At 36.6% G+C, this 21,544-nt stretch overlaps 1 long non-coding RNA gene and 1 other non-coding gene across 2 annotated transcripts; both read right to left on the bottom strand.

Moving 5' to 3' along the window:
• Nucleotides 1-4,465: 4,465 nt before the first annotated feature.
• TRNAA-CGC lies at nucleotides 4,466-4,537 on the bottom strand. Its single transcript has one exon. It is a non-coding gene; the product is annotated as a tRNA-Ala (tRNA).
• Nucleotides 4,538-7,302: 2,765 nt separating this feature from the next.
• LOC116665107 lies at nucleotides 7,303-15,899 on the bottom strand. Its single transcript, XR_004321681.1, has 3 exons — nucleotides 15,813-15,899; nucleotides 7,754-7,759; nucleotides 7,303-7,312 (listed from the first exon to the last, which is right to left on the bottom strand). It is a non-coding gene; the product is annotated as an uncharacterized LOC116665107 (long non-coding RNA).
• Nucleotides 15,900-21,544: the final 5,645 nt, after the last annotated feature.

Genomic DNA, 21,544 nt, shown 5'->3' with positions numbered 1-21,544 from the left:
AAGTAAGATTTTTTTTTTCAGGCAACACAATAAAATGCTACCCATATATTTATTTTGAGGACTATTACTATTTGGTCGGGCTTTATTTTTGTTTAACAGCATGCCCATTCCAATTACATTATCCTGTTGGCAACTCCATCCTGTATCTGGAAATATCCTATATGACAAACCTCTCCTGGAGAAACATTAGGCATCACCCACGTCTTCAAAACCTTTTTCATAAGTATGGCTCTTACCCATGAAGTGTAATTATTGAACACAGCTCTGTTTTTGAGATTTCTGCCAAGAGACAAACTAGCAAAGGCAGAGGACTCGTCAACCTTACTAGAAATGATGGGGAACAAAAGAGCTTTCCCACTATGCTTTGTAGTTTATGAGACTCTCTCCAGATAATTCATTAGCTCTAAAGTGACATGAAAATCAATTAATTTTAATGGTGGATAACAGATTATGGTATTTAATAGTTCATCTAATTTCATGAGGCAAAGTGAATTAGACAATGCAGTGTAAATCTAGTAAGAGTTGTGAGAGCTCATTTGACTGTCAAATGCAAAAATGAATGCAAGTATCAGGAATTAGATAAAAAGAACTGAAGTATTCTGTACAAACTACATACAGTTTATGTACAGATTTAAGTTAGACACCTTAAGGAACATAAAACATTATTCCCCTTCCAGCTTGCTCTTAAAACCTATTCATTAAGCACTTACTATCTGAACTGTGGTGTCTTTTAAAGAAAATAGCACAGAAAAATACACATATCCCTCATCCTTTTTTTTCTTTCTAAATATAAGTAGAATAACTTAGAAATGTTAATGTTTAAAAGTTCTTCATGAGGGGTTGTTTATGAATAATTGAAATAATGGGGTTCTAAGCTCTCAAGTTCCATTCCTCTGTGTGGTATTAAAAATAGCCTATTTTCTCTCAAAAAAAATTAGAAAGTTTCTTTTTAAAATGATGTTAAATGGTTTCTTTGAAATGGTTGCAGCTTTACAGTAAAGGAATCACGAGGTCACAGTTGCCTGGTTTCTATTGATTCCCCTAGTTAATAAAGAGTTAAACAGCAAAGTGTGGTCTTTTATTTTTATTATTATTATTTTTTTTTTAAAAAAGAGACATTTTGAAGGTGCTGGAGAGGGAAGGCCTGGTCCTAAGTGGTCATGTGGCCACCACCATTCATCTTGGTAGTGACTATCTGTCAAAAGTGGCAAGAGTCCCTGTTAACAGCCCTGACCTGAGCCATAATGAAGGGAGAGTGCACGGCAAAGTGTCCATTATCAGCAGGTCGGGAGCAGTAAATTGGAGCAGTTTGCTTCAATCTTGCTGCAAGTTGAAATGTAAGATAGGTGGGGATCAGCAAGAGGCAATTTTATCCTATGATCATTTTTGTCAGATCGCATCAGAGTGGCAACTTAGTTCGATGCATGATTTCAATTAACCAACTCTGGCCGTAATGCTTCTACTGCCGGGAGCTCTTTTCTGAGCCTGGGTTCTTCATTATTTCTTCTTTCAACCCACCTGAGTACCCACAGGTGCGAGAGCCATGGTGTTAGGGAAAGGAAGTGACATGTGTACATGACACCCGCTGCCCTAAACCTCTCTTATAGACAGCAAGCATCACAGTGTCCTGGGTGGCTCTAAATGGTACCTTGCTCATCCACAAATTGCCTGGCTCATAAATCTATTTTTAATGACCTTCAACTTTGGATTTTAAATATGTTGAGCTTGCATATTGCTTACTGTTTGACAAAAGAATTAGCCTTTCGTGTGACAGTTTTAGGGAAGGTCAGGTCACAAAATTCTGTACTTGGGCTAAGTCACAGTGAAGCTGATCACAAGCACACAAAAAAAGTGAGCATGAAGCTGAAGACAAGCTTTATTAGGCTCTTAGATCCCTGAGAAATACTTACGAGATGGCCTAAGTGGATGCTGGCTTCAGTGATTCCACAAAACATATGCATATGGAGATACGCAAAGCCATCTCTGCTTCTAAGGAACACATTATTTTAGGAGAAGAAATAGACATACACAAACAGCTATAAAAGTAGGGAGTGTCACCAGGGGCAAACAATATCCTATAGAAATTTAGAGAAAGATCACTTTTGAATGGAGAAATAAGGGCAAACACGAAAGAGATAAACCTTTAAGCTGGGTCTTGGTAGATGGGAAGATATTTCCAGGTGCAATTGGTGAGTGGCTGTATTTGCTTTTTTTTTTATAGTGGCCTAACCAATTACCATACACTAAGCTGCTTACAACATTACCAGTTTATTACCTCCCAGTTTCTATGGGCCAGGACCTGGGTTAGCTGGGTCTTTTGCTCAGAATCTCATCAGGCTGAAATCAAGATGTTAGCCAGGGATGCAGTTTCATCTGAAGCTTGGATCCTTCAGCTAAGCTCAGGCAGGTTGTTGGCAGAATTCAGTTACTTGCAGTTGGAGAACTTACTCCTCACTCTTCTACTGGCTGCCAACTGGGGGTCATTCTTAGCTCCTAGAGGCCCCTCACCATTCCCTGCTGTGTGCTTCCCTCCACAAGGTGTGTTTGCTCCTCAAGACCAGCAGGACTGATCTTTCTTGAGAAGAACACAGTCACTCTTAAATGCTTATCTGATTAGGTCAGCTCCACCCAGATGATCACCCTTTTGATTAACTTAGAGTAAACTAACAAGTAACCTAACCACAGGATTGACATCTCATCATCTTCACAGGTTCGGTGAGGTGGGGGGGACTATACAAGGTATGCATACCTGGACGTGAGAACATGGGGACCATCTGACATTGCACTGTAAAAGGACAGTTTTTGAGATAAAGGAGAAAGGGGAGGCGGGCAGGAAAACACTAGAGATGTTGATGAACCAGTAATGTGTCAGAGTTTTCTCAACCAAAGGAAAAAAAACAGAGGTGGTTGGGAAATGTTTGCCTAGAAAGAGATTTTAGATTAAGTCTATGAAGTGTCTTAAATTTCAGAATGCAAACTCACCAAAGGTTTTTAAACGGTGATGTAATTACCATCATGATTTTTAGGACAATGATTCTTGTGTGAAGGATGGACTGAGAGAGAAGGGATTGTTTAATCTGTCTCTCTACACAAGGATGGACTCTCTGAGGACAGGGTCTTGTTGCTGTTGTAGCCCCAGGTGGAACTTAGTGGGCACCCATCCCACATTTGTCAAATGAATGAATGAGTGTGAGTAGAACAGACGGTACAATTGCCATAGTCTAGGTGAGCAATATTCAGGGAAGAATTAGGGAGGCAGCAATGCAAAGGGGAAAGAGGAGATGTATTAGAAAGATATTGCAGAGCTATAAGCACAGGGCTTTATAAAAAGATGTGGAATAGGAAGAAAAAAGATATCAAAAGTGATGTCAAGATTCATAATATGGATTCCCGGGAAACTAGAAAATAATGAAAAAGAATAATTATGCCTATGCCAAGACAATCGCCAACTGTATGTCTAAATTTTTCACTTTTGAGGCAGATTTTTGGTGTGTGGACGAACTCAAATCGTATTCACTAATGGTATATATTTTCCCACTGGCCTGTAGTTATTTTATTTTCCAGTTTTATCGAGATATATTTGATACATAGTACCATATAAGTTTAAGGTGTACAGCATATAATGATTTGACTTATGTGTATTGTGAAATGGTTACCATAATTAGTTGGCATCCATCATCTCATATAGATACAAAGAAATGTTTTTTCCTTGTGATAAAAACTCAGGATTTACTCTCTTAGCAACTTTCAAATATACCACATAGCTGTGTTAACTATAGTCATCATGTTGTACATTACATCCCTAGTACTTATAACTGGAAGTTTGTATCTTTGAACAACCTTTATCCAATTCCTCCATCCCACACCTCTCCCCCCACCTCTGGTAACCACAAATCTGATCTCTTTTCGTATGACTTTGGCTTTGTTTGGTTTTTTAGATTCCACACACAAGTGAGATTATACAGTACTTTGTCTTTCTCTCTGAATTATTTTATTTAGCATAATACCCTCATAGTCCATCCCTGTTGTTGAAAGTAGCTCAATTTCCTTCTTTTTATGGCTGAATAATATTTCATTACATATATAGCATATCTTCTTTATCTGTACATCCATCAGTGGACATTTAGGTTTATTTCCATGTCTTAGCTATTGTAAATGCTGCAGTGAGCGAGCATATGAGTGCGAATATCTTTGAACTATTTTTGTTTCCTTATGATATATTCCCAGAAGTGGAATTGGTAGATCATATGGTAGTTCTATTTTTGATTTTTTGATTAACCACCATACTGTTTTCAGTTGTGGCTGCACCAGTTCACAATCCTCCTTCTGTGCACCCTTTTCTCAGTATCCTCACCAGCATTTGTTTTCTCTTGTTTTTTTCATGATAGTCATTCTTTTGGGGGGGGATGGTAATTAGGTTTTTATTTATTTATTTATTTATTTATTTATTTATTTATTTATTTAGTGGAGGTACTGGGGATTGAACCCAGGACCTCATGCATGCGAGGCATCTACTCTACCACTGAGCTATACCCTCTCCCCTTGATGATAGTCATTCTAACAGGTGTGAGATGATATCTCATTGTGGCTTCAATTTGTATTTCCCTAATGATTAGTAATGTTGACCATCTTTTCATGTACCTGTTGGCTTTTTATTTATCTTCTTTGGAAAAATGTCTATTTGGGTCTGTTGCCATTTTTTAAATCGACTATTTGTTTTTTTGCTGTAGACTTTTATGAGTACTTTATATATTTTGGATATTAGTCCCCTATCAGATATATAGTTTGCAGATATTTTTTTCCTATTCTTCAGTTTGTGTTTTCATTTTCTTGAGCATTGCTTTTCCTTTGCAGAAGCTTTTTAGTTTGATGTAGTCCCACCTGTTTATTTTTGCTTTTGTTGCTTGTGCTTTAGGTGTCATATTCAAAAATCATTGCCAGGAAGCTTTTTCTGTTTTCTTCAAGGTGTTTTATGGTTTCCAGTCTTATATTAAGTCTTTAATCCATTTTGAGTCAATTTTTGTTAGTGATGTAGATAGAATAGAGGTCTAGTTTTACTCTTTCCCATGGGAATATCCAATTTCCAAGTATCATTTATTGAAGAGACTTCTCCATTAAGCATTCTTGGCATCTTTGTCAAACATTTTAAGCCTTTGGTTTAAAAAAATATATATATAGTGTGTGCACAGATATAGATAGATAAATGTTGCTCATCGGTAGCTTATATATATTTAAAATTTATATATATAAATTGGAAAAATTTATAAATGACAACAAAGATTATTCAGAAACACAAAATAAGTAGCTCTCATCAGAAGATTAAAGTGATTGAGCCTTTTAGTCATAAAAGCATAGAGTAGAAAGTACCTTAAGTGTTGTTTCACTCAACCTTTTATAGAGTGAGGACTCTCCCAACCCCCTTCATGCATGATCATTCTATCTTTGGACAATTCCAGAGGCCAAGAATCCACTAGATTTTTAGACAGCCCATTTAAGTTTTAGATAGCTTTAATTGTTAGTAAATATTTTACCGTATATCGAAATATGCCTTCTCATGACTTACCTCTGCTGCTCACAGCCTGGTCTTTGGAGCAACACCCAAGAGATCTAATATTCCTCCACACAACAGCATGTCAGACCAAGGGAAGTCCCATTTCTTGTGAGAAATACATCCCTGAGGACCTTGTATATTCAAAACATATGAAAACTGAGACTGATTCTCAGAATGTTATTCTTGTTTACTGGCTAAAGTGGTGCTTCTATGTGGCAGTAAGAAAAGTACAACTCACTAGCCCTCTTGCTTTGAACTTACATAATTCTTGATTAATTTTTACTTGCAGAGAGTTGCCTTTGGAGAATAAGGAGAGCTCTTTCAAACTCACTTAAAAAGGGAAAGAACTGTAATTGAAGAAAACTGTCGCCTCTCCAAGGCTTCTCTTCTCAAACCCTCTCAGCATATGGGAACAGTTAGCAATATCATATTAGTCTACTAAAAGAGTCCATGACACCTTCACCTCTAGAGGTCTATAAGAATAGGCAAATTAACTTTCTTCAGGGATTCAAAGATTTATATAGCCAGAGACTAAGAAGTAGACCAGATGACCCACTGAAAATTCATTTCTGATAGCATTCTGACTTTTGCTCTTCAAACCCACGTTTCTTAAATGTAGCACTGTGACAACACTTAACTATTTCTGATGGTAGCTGTAAGACATACCTAAAAATACATAAATTTTAAATACAGATCAGCAAGTATGAGTACCATTGATTTTTCAATATATTTATGTGTCTACATAATATATAATGTCAGATATCCCACAGCCATTTATTTGCTTTGTTTAAGCCTTCAACTTTGCATGAAGGCCAACCACTACCTCTGTTTGAAGATATAATTTTTATCTACATATTGTTATATATCACCATAGAATTCATGGATATTTTTGTGTATTTTATGTAACATTCTAATTTTTTCTTAATATATGGGGGGCGTGGACAGATGGACACACCAGTAGAGAAATGAACAAGGGACTGACATAAAGAAGTTACAAGAGAACTACAAGAGATTAATAACAAAGTTATGTTACATCTTATTAATGATCAAATCAATGAAAATTAAAATAGCATTAATCTATTTTTCACATAACAAATGGAAACTAACACATTTTTGAATCTTGATGTGAAAGTGTGGAAGTATAAATTTCTCTATATTTGCTAATCTTTTGACTCAGCAATAACCATTTTAGGAATTTATCTTGGGAAAGGAAAGCTGTATCCAAAAGTATAGCTACGAGAATATTCTTAGAAGGGCTGTATATTATTGCACAAGGTTGAATAAACCTTAAATTCCAACAACAGTGAAATGGCTTAAATAAGTGTGATATAATAAAGTATATTATACTCAGTAGTCAATTAAAATAATGTTATGGAAACATATATTATTTATACAGTTAAATACTGTAAGTCAGGTAAAGCAAATGAGATCCACAATCATTAACACAGATCAAAAATGTGATTAACAAGAAAAGCAAGATGTTTAGAAAGATACATACATCTAAAATCAATTATGTACATTTAAAAAATATATTCACAAACCAACATTGTATATTGTTATGGAACTATATATATATAAAGAGTAAAAATGTAGGTGGAAAAATCTACACTTCAGAGAAGTAGGAAGGTAAAAAAGGTCAGGGAAAGTTAAACGAGTACCTTCAACCATATCTGTAATGTTTCATTCTTTTTTTAAAAAATCAATCTGAAGCAAATATAACAAAATATCAACAGTCGTTAAGCCTGGGTGTTGTGTGCTTTTCTACTGACTATATTATTCCGTGTTTAAACATATTTGAACTATTTTATAATTAAAGTTATAACAATGAAAAAATGGATTTTATTAATGTGGAAAAAATATTTCAAATATATTAGGTATCCATTCAACAAGCAAGTTGTAAAACATTTGCAACATATGATGCCATTTAAAAATTTTTGATATTTGCATTTGCACATAACTATAGCTTATGACCACAATTTTCAGTGTTATAGTTAACCATAGTTACTGATAAATAGTTGAGAGATCACTTTATCTTTTAATCTGTATTTTCATATCTTTATACAATGAACATGTGATAGAAGTAAGTTATTTTTATTTCAGCATTAATTTTCATTTTATATCTGTAGTAATGACTATTGGTTTTTAACCCAAACAGAAATTTACATTCCAGGCATCTGTTAGAAACTTTCAGAAATCTCCCACCCTATCCTTGAAAGAATTACAGAATGAATGAGCCTCTGTCAAAGAGGAAATTTTGTGTCTGTGAACTCCCTGTTGCTTGGTGACATTTACATATGCCACTCTCACTTTCAGTATTCATTTCTTAGCCTAGATTTTGCAGTACAAAATTAGAGTTTAAATATTCTAATCTCAGATACCTTGCTGAGTTGTTCTCAGAATTTTCCACATTAATGGAGAAAACTGTATGAAAAGTTGACTTGGTAGAACTAGGAAGAAACTTCTTTGTAAAAGCAGTTTGGTGACTTGGGAAGGGCTGAAAAAAGATCTGAGTTAGCTGGTAAGTCATTGGCAAGTGAAGAAGTAAAGGCTCTTTGTGTAGAAAACACTGAGAGGGGAAGAAAAATACAAGGTGAGACCTGGGGAGAGCTTCGGAGTCCAGGTGGGTTTTCATAATTTGGCTGAGACGAGAACAGTTTTGAGTGCTGATGGGAAGAATCCTTTAGTAAATGAAAGATGGTAGGCGCAGTGTTGGGAAGAGAGGTCATAAGACTATGAGTATAACCTGTAGTGTGAGGTCTCTGAGAAGAGAGGAGGAGGACCTGGGCACAGCTGAACTCACTCATCGTTGGAAGATGGAGGGAAAAGGTTGCAAACAGAGGTGGGTTTTACATGGTGATGAAAAGGTGAAGATATTCCCTGGTGACTTCTGGTTTTGGAAAAAGAAATGTAACTCCGCAAGTCTTTTATATTAACGAAATTCACAGGCTGAAGTCATGCCCCCGTCAACATGGGCGCGCACACACACAAACACACTCAACATAGTCAAGTTCGTAGAAAAAGAAGATAAGAGGGTGCTGGCTTCCATAGCACATATACCAAGAAACTGTGAACTCTGATATCTGTGCTAAGGAATAGTTCCTCTTAATAAATAAACAATTAGCAAATACGGTGGACACTAAAAATTTTAAAAATCAATAACAAAGATAAAGGGATAATGACTAGTTTTATTTCATGAAGAAACAAAATAACAACAATAGGAATGACTGTGTCTGTACCAGGACTGAATTCCTTTCCTAAAAGTCTATGCTAAAGATTCAATTAAAATGAAGTTTTTGCCTCAGACTAATTGCAAACAAGGCTTTAAAAAGTCAGCCAAAGGAATCAGGTTGGTTATTTAGTTCCTGTCCTGAGATAGACCTAGAAGAGGTTGAGCTATATTGCTAAGGTGGAAAGTAAAGCTTTAACTTCTGTTTCCTTTGCATTCTTTGAAACAATGTATAAACCAGAACTGGCTGAATTAAACAGGTGATGCACAGCACTGAATACAGTGATTAATGGTACCTACACAGTAATTTATGGGAAAATGCTATTGAGCTCAGATATTATCATGACCATTTTTACTGCACACTATAACTCAATACATGTGTAAGATACCACCTTTTAAAAAAACAAATTTACATTATCTATTTTTTACATTTTCAACTTTAGTAGGCAGACTCTTTTGACTGTTCCTGATGAGAGACGTTACAAATCATCTCAGTTGTGCATATCTGATGATATTTTTTATAATATCATAGTGTTTTACAATATTGTGATGGAAAAGGGATTTAAAGTGTTTAAAATAAATTCAGATACTCTTTATATAGACTCTGGTTTGCCCAGTTCAAAATTCGAAGACTGGTATCTGTGTGTGTATGCATTTTGAATGAAAAAAAAATTTCCCAGTGAAAGCACAGAATTAAAAAAAACTGAAAATAGTTTATGCACTGCTGCCTGTTTCTATACTGATTCTTAAAAAACCCTTACTAGTTTTTTATATTTGCTTTATGCCCTTTAAAGGATTCAGATTCATAATATACAAAGAAGTTTATGTGATATATAGAGCAGAGCCATAAACCATATTTTATGCATAACAGTGATTAAATGCATGGTTGATATATTTCACTAAGATGGAAACCATGTCGAAAGGCTTACATTTTGATAACTTTCCTTTTGGGGAGCATTTCTAAATTATTTAAGTTGAAGAATCAAATGACTTGTTTGTGAATTTACATGCTCTTTTTAATCATCTTTAGGTAATGCTGATATGGCAAAGACGCTAAATTACAGGCAGCAGTGGGAATCGGCTGTGTAAAAGGCACAGAATCGTTTTGTATATGAGTCCATGAGGAATATTCTGTTCAAGGAGTGGAGACATAAGAAAATTACCTAACTCATGAACCACACATTAAGAGCGTAGTCAGCTGTTGTAAATGCGTATCCAACAACAAACCATTATGTATCTTTGGTTTAATTATATGTGCTTATTATACACCTGTACTGGGGAGGAGAGGCTGCTGTTTGCGTGACTTGTGGTTTTCTCTGTCAAAACAGCATTAGCATCACGAAGCTTATCAGGGTTATGTGTGATTTCTCTGGCTAGAGCGTGTAAGTCCCTTTATTTTGTGCACAGCCTGAACAAGGGTAGGGAAACAAATTAGGAAATACTTTCATCATGTTAGTAAGAACTTCTAAATTTAGAAATGGCAAGAATTTACAGACATGGACAAATATCAGCAAAATTACTGCACTTTTGTAAATCGACTTGACATTTAGGAAGAGAGTAAAAATTTAGATAAATTCAGCATTTAATTTTTTCTCTAGAGTTCCATCTTATAGGGTGTTATGATGATGATGGTGTTATTTACAGAGTACTTAAGAAGAGGGGAAATGTTAAACTACCAAAGAATTTATGACTTACAGTTTTTACAACTCATAGTAAGTAAACAATCTAGGCAAAATTGTCCTCTATGTTTAAGAGCATCGACTAACTAAAAGAAGTATTAAAACATTTATTAGGTAGAAAGTACATTTTAAAAGTAAAAAACATGTATTGAAAACAATCTCAAAAGTGTCTCTAAAGAGAATTTAATGGAGCAATTCACTTATATATACATCAAAACTTGTTATTTTTACAAATCAGATTCCCCTAAGGTTTTGATAAACACTTGTCTTAAAAGCATATGAGTCACTAACTCATCCTTTAACTTTACCACTGTCTATACTTAAATTACTCTTCCATGTCTTCCCTTTACTCCTGTCCTCTGTTCCAAAGGGGAAAAGGGAGGTTACACTAAGGAAGATAACATGTGTCCTCATGAACATAATCCTATTATCATAATGAAAATAATACCATTTCAGAGGAGTAAACAACAAATGGTGCTCAATGCCCAGAGAAAATTAAAATTCTATTTGGAATTACCACAAGGTCTTGTACCAGTCCCAAAGTTGAAGTTTGACAGTTTCTCAGGAAGACTAAAGCTTAGGAAAATAAGGAGTTTGAATCCATGAAAAATGTAATTATAATAGCAAAAAGAGAACGACTAAATGATATTATTGATTTATAGTAGACACAAGAAAGGAGCAGATGGTAGTTTGGAAAAAAATATATAATCATTTTAGTAGATACCTCTTAATATGAAACATGAATTGTATTTCTTATAACACCAAAAATCTACAAATCTCTAGAAATACAAGCAAATTTCTAGAAATATAAGTAACTCTCTAGTTATTTTTATCTTAGAATAAAGCTTAGGGTCAAGTTTAAGAATAGGCAGAAGTTTTCTAGCTCTTGATAATGTCATTTATTGAAGGTTCTGTGACCCCTTCCTTCATTTACGAAAATCAGAGACACTAAAATAAATGTGATCACTTTTTATATTACACTCTAAGTTCCTAAACTAATTTTGCCTCATTAATATTTAGAGATTACTTTTCAGCCCATGTTATTTAAAAATACTTCTTTTTGTCCAACGGTTGCCACAACATTTTCTCAAGAATTGCCTTTAGGGAGAAACTATCTGAGGTGACTAGAACAATGAAGTAATTTTTTGAATTTAGATTATCTCTACAGTGTGTGTTACATATTTTTGCAACTCAGCAAATTATTTCATTTCTCTCTCCCTAGTATGGAAATTTAATCTAGGTATTTATTTCATTTTCGGTAACCTATCTGAAGAAAGACTAACTACCCTTCAGTATACAGTATTACATTATGCATTCAAAACTGATGCTATAAATTATGCAATCTAACAAAAAATTATTAATGGTTTATGTGTCGGGGTGGTGGGGGTTGGGCAACCATGAAACCTCAGTTGCCAGCAATGGAAGTAATTTTCTCTGTTGCCCATCAGGGAAAGGAAAGGAACCCAGAGTGTCTGTATTTAAACAGGTCCATTGTATGCAGGTCCATCTTTCACAGGTCGCTATTTGTAAAGACAAATAACAGTAAGGCCCTAAAGCAAACTTCAAGTCTAAACTGTAAACCACCTTTAAATATCAGTAAACAGAGATTTTAAAGCTACAGCTCGGTACTTCAATACTTTTCTATTGAGGTCCATTTTAATAGGCAATTCATAACCGCAGAATAAGGAGAGAATTGTCATTTTAACTGTATTTTATTGATGACAGAATTTGCCAGCTATTCAGCTATTCTTCTCTGCAATTGTAGCGCTCCCCTCAATGGAGTATTTTATCATGATTAAAATCACTGAATGTAGATTCTAAAGCCTTTTCAGCTGTTTTCATATCACCTGAATTAGAGAAGAGATTCTGTAAAACCTGGAGTGAACCCTTCTGAAATTCGAGCTGTGTTGCAGGAAATGGATGCTTCCACTAGACCAAGGAATAGAAAAAGGGAGAACCCAGGTGGGGATCATTCAGAGGCATCCCAGGAAGTCCCAGAGGAGGGTGGGAACCATGCAACCATATTGGGCTGTACATCTATCCATATATTTGTGTGATTTCCTCCACCCCTCCAATAGCAGCACTTTTCAACTCTAAGTTCAAAGAGCTGGTTAGGTTTTCACAGAAATGGTAACAGCAGACAGAATAAAGTCTGCTGCAATGGGCATGAGGTCTAGGCTGGATAGAAGGGAGGAGGGTTGTGATAGATCACAGGATGGAGGCTGGAGAAGCAAAGCCATGAAGGAGATGGACTGAGAGCACATGGGTCCTCCCTCCCCTTATATCCCGCCCCTCATAATGACAGTTATTATAATACACCATTTCATGTCAAACAGAGTAGTCAGTCTTGGGGTAAGTGTGGTACAATTTTCAGAACTCTGCTTTTTAGCAAGTGTTTAATTTCTAAAAACATTTTATATAAAAGTAAAGGAAAAATTAATCATGGGAAATTCAGTATGGGTTAAGGTAAATCCTGATGTTTATTAATTATAATTTCTTAATATAATTTCTTGTATTTGTGCCCTCAGAGCTTCCAGAAAAACCAATTCTCTTGACACCTTGATTTTGGACTTCTAGTCTCCTAAACTGTAAAAGAATGATTTTTTTTTAAAGCTACCCAGCTTATGATAATATGTTACAGCAGGCCTAGGAAATAAACACATGCAGTATATATAAATCTGTAAAATAACCACACTTCAGATTGTTTTCTGGCATAAGCCAAGAACCAAGTGACCATGAGCCAAGACCTCCCATGCCTCCAGAAATACAGCTGGAAAACCCCTACATGGATATCTGGAGAATTCTTTTTGATTATCAGATGTCTAAAGTCATTGACTTACCTTTCCTCATAATATACTTTTATCCTCCTCATTGCCTAAAATTACTCATAGCTTGAAAGGAAATAATTATGTTGAAAATTGGGAGCCAGAATTGTTTGTTGTGGAATTTGGGGTTTCATAGGAAAACACCCATCTTGAGATGGAGGCTGTGACTTTTTCATTTCCATTTCCTTCCAGATTAGTTTGATTTTTGTTTTTCTATTAAAAATGAACATGTTGGCGGGGTGGGGTAAAGCTTAGTGGTAGAGTGCCTGTTTAGCATGTTCACGGTCCTGAGTTCAATCCCTTATAATTAATTAATTAACCTCCCTCCTCCAAAAAAATAAAATAACTGTTTTAAAAAAAGAACATGTTACTCATTCAATAATATGGACATATTAGAGATTTTAAAGTTATGCACATGTGCACACACACTCAGAAAAATATATATATATTTGGCCATATATATACACACCAAAATAATAATATAATTGGGAGTTTTCCATTTTTTTCTTTTTGGTTGTAGAAATTTCCTGCTTTTTCTGCAGTGAGTATGAATCACTTGTATAATTTAAAAAAGAAAGAAATTAATAGGGAATTTGCCTAGTGTGTGGCATGAAACCTGCATTTTCCTAGGTCAGATGTTTCTTTGACCTTGTTTTTTTGTGCCAGGAGAAATAAGGTAATGAACCTCCAGTCTCCTTGCCTTGGAATTGTTTTTCCTTTAGACACACACACACACACACACACACACACAAATCCAGCTGATAGAGGAGTGCTAGCTTTTTCAGCAATGAGATGTAAAGGAGACATAAATCATCGATGTATCTGACACTTAACCAATTTAGATTCCTTTCACACAACTTTCAATTTCAAGTGTGTCTTTTGATTCTCCATTTAGAGAAAAGAACCCTGTTTGCTGATCAAAGAATGTCTAACTAAGGCCTCCCTATCTGCACGGCTCCTCGAAGCCTATTCAGTCACAACAGAGTAAGATGTAGTTTGCAGCATATACCCCAAGGAACCATGTATGACAGTCATGGGAATAACCCTCTTTTCTGGCAGCACTCAGCACTACATGGAGTCTTGAGCATTATAAAACATGAGAATATCCTGACTATTTTACAGCACTACCAGTTTTTTTTTAAACCAGTGGTATTTCTAGGCTTCCCATTAGTCTAAGGGCAAACAATATCATTAAAATGGCCTACAAGGCCCCATGAGATCCAGACCTACCTCACCAACCACCTTTCCCTCACATTTCCTTACTCTCTACAACTCAGGCCTCCTTTCAGTCCCTCTGATGTGCCCTGATTCTTCTTGCTATGAGGCATTTGCAAATACTTTTCAACCTCTGACTGGAATTCTCTTCCTTCCCACCTCTTCCCCTGAATCATCCGGTTCATCCTTCAAGTGTCATCTGGATCTTTGTTTCTTTCAAGGAACCTTTCTTTACCCTCTAGACCATGTCCACCACCCCACCTTCTACTCTCACAACACAGTACTCCTTTCCTTCCCAGCACTAAGATGGAATTTTATATTTAATAGTATGGTTATTTTATTAATGCCTATTCAATCTTCTAGAAAGTTCTGTGAGTATAGAGATGAAGCTGTTTTCTTGTTTTGTTTTGCCTTTTCTCATCACAGCATTTGGACAGTGCCTGGCACATAGGCTCTAAATAAATATTTATTGAATAAATATATGGATAAACAAGTTGGAAATACAAACTTTAAAAATTCTTTGAAGCTCTCAGTTCTTGAGAACCTTCCCTTCTAAGTCCAGGAGACAGGAAACTGTGCACTCACCTAGACATGGATGGAAGAACTCTGAAAGCAATGGAGTTCAGTGGCCATCCACAAACCAATGCTTAGACATTTTCCTTCTTTTTTGAGGTATGCTACTAGCTGTCCTCTTTCATGTATCCAGTTCCCACTGTGACATTTCTACCATTTCTTCTTTATAAGTGCATAAGTTCTTACATTTGTATTATTCAACAGAGTTATGATTGGGTTATATTCATAATAGAAGGTGGGTCCCTCACCTGTAGGTTATACACATTTTTTACCTGCCAGCTCTTCTCTGATATGCTGACCAAGCCTCCCAAGATGGTTCCTTTCCAGACTCACTTAGCATGCAGAGTTTCTAGATTGTATGAGCCCTGACAGTCAGCAAAAATCCGTTTTGTTTTTATTGCTTTCCAAGAAGACATATGAGGCCAAGAAACTGAGACCAGGTCAGGTGTTTCACACTCTCTTCTTTCGTTACTAGTTGCAAAGCCAAGTGTTCCCTCCTGTCCTCCGCTTGAAAGTGGGAGTTTTCAGCCATCTGAACAGTCATGGGCATCAAAGTTCATGTAGGGCATTTGACTGTGTTGCTGAGTCCCAAGGATTTTGCTCAGGATCTACAGCCAAGCTCCTGCTGTCACCACTGGATAATCATTACAAAGAAGGGGAAATTTTTCTCACCTCTCTTTGTCCAACTCAAGGCAGGAATAAAGACCATGATGACAGCCAAATACAATGTTTCCTTGCCTCACTTGGGACTTAGACAAGGATCTGCTTATTCTTTTATAGAAATACAAAAAGCAAAATGTGTGTTTTCAAGAAGAAGAGGGGTTTTTTACCAGGGCCTTTAATAGTGTTAAACATTCTCTCTTCTTGCAAACTGGCAAATTATTTTACAGAAGAGGCCTTGGGACACCCCGCTTGAAATATTTTCTGTCTGTTTATTGTATACGCTTCTTCTGAGAAGGAAAAATCATTATGTGGTAGTGTTGGCATCTCAGGTCACATGTGGGATGTTTCTCTAAAGATTTCCCATAAAATAGACCCACTAACTTTACTTTCAGCCGCATTGTTCCTTTACAATCTTGCGCTCATTTTAATTGCACCCGCTCACTCATTCGTTATAGTCTCATTCCCTGAAGATCACTCACTGCTACCACCCTCTGAAGCTGGCACTGTACAAAACAGCAGAGAGGAAGGCATCTGTCTGCACTGTCCCTTCCCCAGCTGCTTTAATTCTTCCCTACCAAACTTGTGATTTCACAGAAAATGACTTTAGAATGTGGGTTTTGTGGTGGCATTTTAAGCATCGAGTGGTGGTGTATGGGCTGCCGGGGACGAGAGCCCTTTCTCACACCTGTGCAATGCTCCATCAAGGCAGTTCCTGACCTTGCTTACCAATAACACTTAGCCCCTTGACACACGTCTTCCTGGTGTCAGGCTTGACGAGAAAATTGTTAAAAATGGAGAATCTGCCATATAGGTTTTGGAAATGAATTGAGAAGCCCTTTAATCACTGGTCTTCCAACATCTAAGGCTTTTCTCCTCTCCCTATTTGAAAGGGACACTCTGTTTGGAAGTCTGATCAGATTACAATCTGCAAAATCACAGCTCTGGAGAGAGCTCCCCACTCGATATGCATCCAAAGAGACATGAGTATATTATTCCTTCTAAAGTCAGCTGCAATTGCTTACTAAATTGACTCCACATCTTCCTATCTCAGACAGTGACAGAGGAATAGCAAGTTTTTTTTTTTTTAACTACAATGCTCATTTTTAGCCAACCACTTCTTTGAAGATTTCTCTTATCTTTGATGCAGAGGACATGATCTTTACTTTATAGAAGATGGCAGGGCACCAGCAAATCAATGTTCATATCCAGGGGTTGCTGTCAGTGCCTCAAACGCTTCCTAATCTAGCAGCTATATCCTTTTGCCAGCAATGTCATGTAGAATTGAGGACAAAATTTATTGTAAGGGGCCTAATGTCAAAAGGAGATTTTGCCATGTGTGCTCACAAATATTTGGAGGGTCAGGTGTATGCACACACATACCTGTTATCACCCCTTGATGCTCTCTGCTAATAACAGCCAAGGAAATCATGATAACTGATATCTCACATTAGATAAAAATGTATTTCAAGAGAAATGTATTTCATCAGCTTATACCAATTCCCTACTAAGCGTTCTACACTGAGCCAGATGACAGGTTTCTCTTCATTTGTTCACTCTATTAATCTTCATGAGGAACCTACCATCTTCCCACTCTGCTCTCTTTTCCTGTAGTAGAATTTTCCTGCACTGGGTAATGTTGAGAGTTATGCAATTGCAATGATGAATGAATAGAAAATTAAAGGAAAGGCAAGGTAGGGAAAATGTGAAATTCAGGTCATCAGACCCTTAATCAAGTTGGTTTTACTTGGTTCACATAAATGAAGCATGTCTTCAGGAAGTGTCACATTCCCAAGGATTGCTTTTGTCTCATCTCAAAATGGTGGTTATCATTTATTAAATATTTGTGATGTGACAGGCACTGTGCTCAGAGCATGGTTCAGTTAGTCCTCGTGCCAGACATCTGAGGTATCGCTGTTATTACTCCCTTTTACAGCTGCAAACACTGAGGTTCAGAGAGGCTCATACCTCATCCAAGGTCAGTTAATACTAGATGATGGGTGGGTGTGGGATATGAACTGAGTGTGGTCCAGAGCCTGTGCACTTAAGTAGTACTTCTCCGCACCATTTAATTTTAGCTTTGGAATTCCAAACTATTTTTTAGGTTTTAATAACCTATCATGAAGAAGTAACAACCGATGATATAAGACATGTATATAGAGGACTCTCTGAAGACCAGTGAATTTTCTCTATAATTTTATATAGGCAAAATCTGATGCTCTGAAATGTGAACTTTTGTTCTCACCTCTTAAATGAACTCCCTTTTACCCGTGGAATCACAAAATGGGACCTGTAGAGCTCAGTGTCCCCTCCCAAGCAGCCAAGATCTAATCATCCCAAAATACTCTGTAAATTGTCTTTAGAGGTAGATGTTGCCTAGGAGTTGAACTAGCACATTTTAAAATCACAGCTCCTAAATAGTACTGAGTTTTTACTAGAATACAGCTTGACCATCCCTGTGCCCCCAAATTTATTCTGAAGTCTACAAATGCCTGATATTATCCCCTTGTAAGATCAGGGACATCAAAGAAAGAATCACTCACTTAGCTGATTTTGCTACCACATGGTCCATTAAATTCCCCTGACACTTGTTGAACTTAAACAACCAACCCAGGGTGAGAGAAAATAGCCGTTCTGGATAATATTTGTTTGATCGGGCTGGGAACAACTGAATCACTCAGTCAAGCCTACATGTTTAAGGGGACAGCTCTATTGACTGACAGCAGGTTTGCCATGTAAGCCTGCATCTGTAAGTGGAGCTGACTCACAAAATGACTATTGATCATGTAGATGATAAGTTTTACCTAGTCGCAGCCTGGAAAAACAATGAAAAAAAATTATCTGCTCATAAGTTATCCCCAAGCAGGGTAAAGACTGGAAACCGAATGTTTGGATGCCTGTGTTAGGACACCCCTTCATTTTCACATATTGTCACTTTCATTTTCACATGTTTTGACAGATTCTGCTTTGTGGGAAGCATTTTCACCTATTCAAATACAGATGTAAAGAAGGGAGCTCAGAACCCCCTTTAGAAAGTTAGACTGAGAGTATTTCATCAAAGCCCATCTCTCATCGCCCAGTCCTTATTTTATCTCAACCCCCTTCTTAGTTAAAATTCTGCTCTTTGAACCCATCTCCAGGTTGAAACCTTCTTGGCAAAATAATATAAGCCAGCCTCTGCAACTAGGTGGACCTTCAAACCTTCCCAAGGTAAGAAAATGTTATTTTTCTTTTTTATATGTTGTGGTTCACTGGATAGGATTTGTCATCTTGTCATGTTGACAGAAATGCTGTTCATCGTGTTGAAATCCACCCTTAAGCAGTAGCATCTCTAGATGTGGGAGCAGTCTTCAAGCTGTAGTCCTCATCAGCCCCTCCAAACACTGCAGGCTTATGTATTCCCAGCCAGAAGGACACTCCTTAAACTACACCATTTCATTCTGATTTGTCACGAGGGTCAGGTCCACACCAGAGCGGTCTTTCTTTTGGAGAGGCAAAGAGATAATGGGCCTGCATTTGGATGTCTTTGACCATATTTTGCACTGAGATTTCAAAAGGCAGGAAAAATTTGCTGAGTATTATATTCTTTAACACACACACACACCATTCTGGTGAAGGAAACAGTTTTTTTGTTTATTGTGAGGACATCTGTAGTGGAATCATTGTGGTAATGTATAATCAAGGATTTCATGAAGGTGCAAACTGAGAGCCCTGTGGAGGGAAATAGCTTAGGCTCCCCTTTTGGGAAAACCATCCTCTGCTGTTAGCTCTACAGAAACTCAGGGAAGCTGCCAGTAGTGGGGACTTGTACTCACTCCACCCAGCCTAACCCCACTGCCACTGCCCTTGGGCTGCATAGTGTCCTTTAAGATTTCTTGTTAACTTCAAGTCATGCAATGAAACTCATTTTATCCTTTCTCTCCACTGTTATCTTTTTTTTTCTTTTTGACTAGGGGGGAAAACACACAGCATGAGTTTCCCACTGACCTCTTATAAGCAGGATTATCCTGGCCTCAAATCTCCAGGAGAGAGTTCTGCCTACTGAAATAGACATCTCCAGGCAGTTTTGAAAAAAAAACTCTTTCACAAATGATCTTGGAATCTTTCTGGAGAAAATGTACCCAAGATCACAAAACCAGAAATGTATAAATATTTATTAAGGTTAATGATCCAACTTCTCGATTTTTGCAATATTTCTGATTTTTAATTTATTGTCAGTTCAGAACCCCTATCCCAAAGAGACTCCTAAGTTAAAAGGGAAAAAAGCCCTCAAAAGCCCTTCAGAGATTTAGGAGAGGCCATTTCAGAAGTTGTTTAGTATGATTTGGAAAGAATCGCCTAAGACAAGAAATAAGAATTTTTAAATATACGAAGAATATGATCTCTTTCATTGTCATGATCAAAGTGTATTTATAAGAAACACCTGACTCAATTTATTTAAAGCCAAAAAATTATTTTTATAATACTCTCCCAAGTTTTAATTTGTTTATAAATGTATTTAATATATCTTAATATATTAATTTTATTTAATATATTTAATATGATATATTTAATAATTAGCTTATTGAGTTGCTACGTGTTTACTTAGGCAACAATACTTTAGAGAACACACCAGAAAGTAGCATTGTTCAGAGCAATGCTTTCTGAATACTTTGTTGAGTTGGTATTATGGAGGCAGTTGACTATCTGAGTGATACTACCTTAAAGATTTCCATGCCAAAATTGTTGCAGCCAAAGTCTAGAAGTAGAACTTTGGGGCTTTAGTACCCATTTGTCTGTGAAGGTCTGTAAATTGTTTTCTAAGAAGGAGCTTCTTTTTGCTCATTAGTAATGCCTTGACTTCTACTAATCCTCAGCATGAAAATAGAACAGTTTTATGTGCTTTTTTTTTCAGTCATGTGTGTTTTGCTAGGCTCCAGTACTTTCACAAGGGGGTATCAACCCTACTTTTGGTTTGACATTTTATTATGAAGGTAAAGTTCTAAACTGAACCAAAAACAGAAAACGGTCACACTCCAGATAATTGCCAAAGAGAATAATTTCAAAATCAAGCTGCCCAAAACTCAGCGAAAGCTTAGCTGAGGGAAGCAAAGTCTATGTAGGGTCACTCAAAGAATATGAATGAAATTCATGTACACTTGGACATGCTCTAAATATCTTCATACTTGAATTGCATTTGGGGTAAAGTCATTAGCCCATGTCATTAACTATATGACACTGGTCATGTATCTCTCTTCCAAGTATTGTTAAGGACATTGATCATTATGATGCAGAGAATCCCATGTATGCAGGATAATTTCTTCTTCATCTTAGCACCTGGAAAAATTTAGCTTCTCCTAACAAATATTCATTGTTATTATGGACTTGTCTTATGGATACTGTGGCTAGTGTATTGCCATTTGTCACTTACAAGCATGGCCCAAATAGCTGTCTACTAATAACAAAACAGCATATGCCTTCAAACATCAGGACTCGTGAAGTCTCTTTGAATTGTCCTTGTCAGATGCATACTGTACAGTGGTAGCCAATTCCACGCAAGCAGTATGTGGAAATAGTTTTCTTTTTAAAAGTTCCAGTTAATCATCAAAACAACCTAATTATTACCATAGTCTCAATGTATTATGCTGGTTGTCCCCTCCTAGCCCAAAGTATATAGGTAGCATCTAAAGTATAGTTTCAACTTCTGATGTAAATAGATTTCAGAAGGGATCAGTGTATGGTTCTTGCTGCATTTTTCTTATAGTCCATCCTTCCTCACACATTTGGTTTGCTGGAAATCTCCTGTATGGATCCTACTTCTTATACTTTTCTCCCT

Source organism: Camelus ferus, chromosome 7 (genome assembly GCF_009834535.1).
Source record: "Camelus ferus isolate YT-003-E chromosome 7, BCGSAC_Cfer_1.0, whole genome shotgun sequence".
NCBI lineage: Eukaryota > Metazoa > Chordata > Mammalia > Artiodactyla > Camelidae > Camelus > Camelus ferus.
The sequence above is the reverse complement of the archived record's forward strand: the minus strand, read 5'-3'. Positions and strand labels throughout refer to the sequence as shown.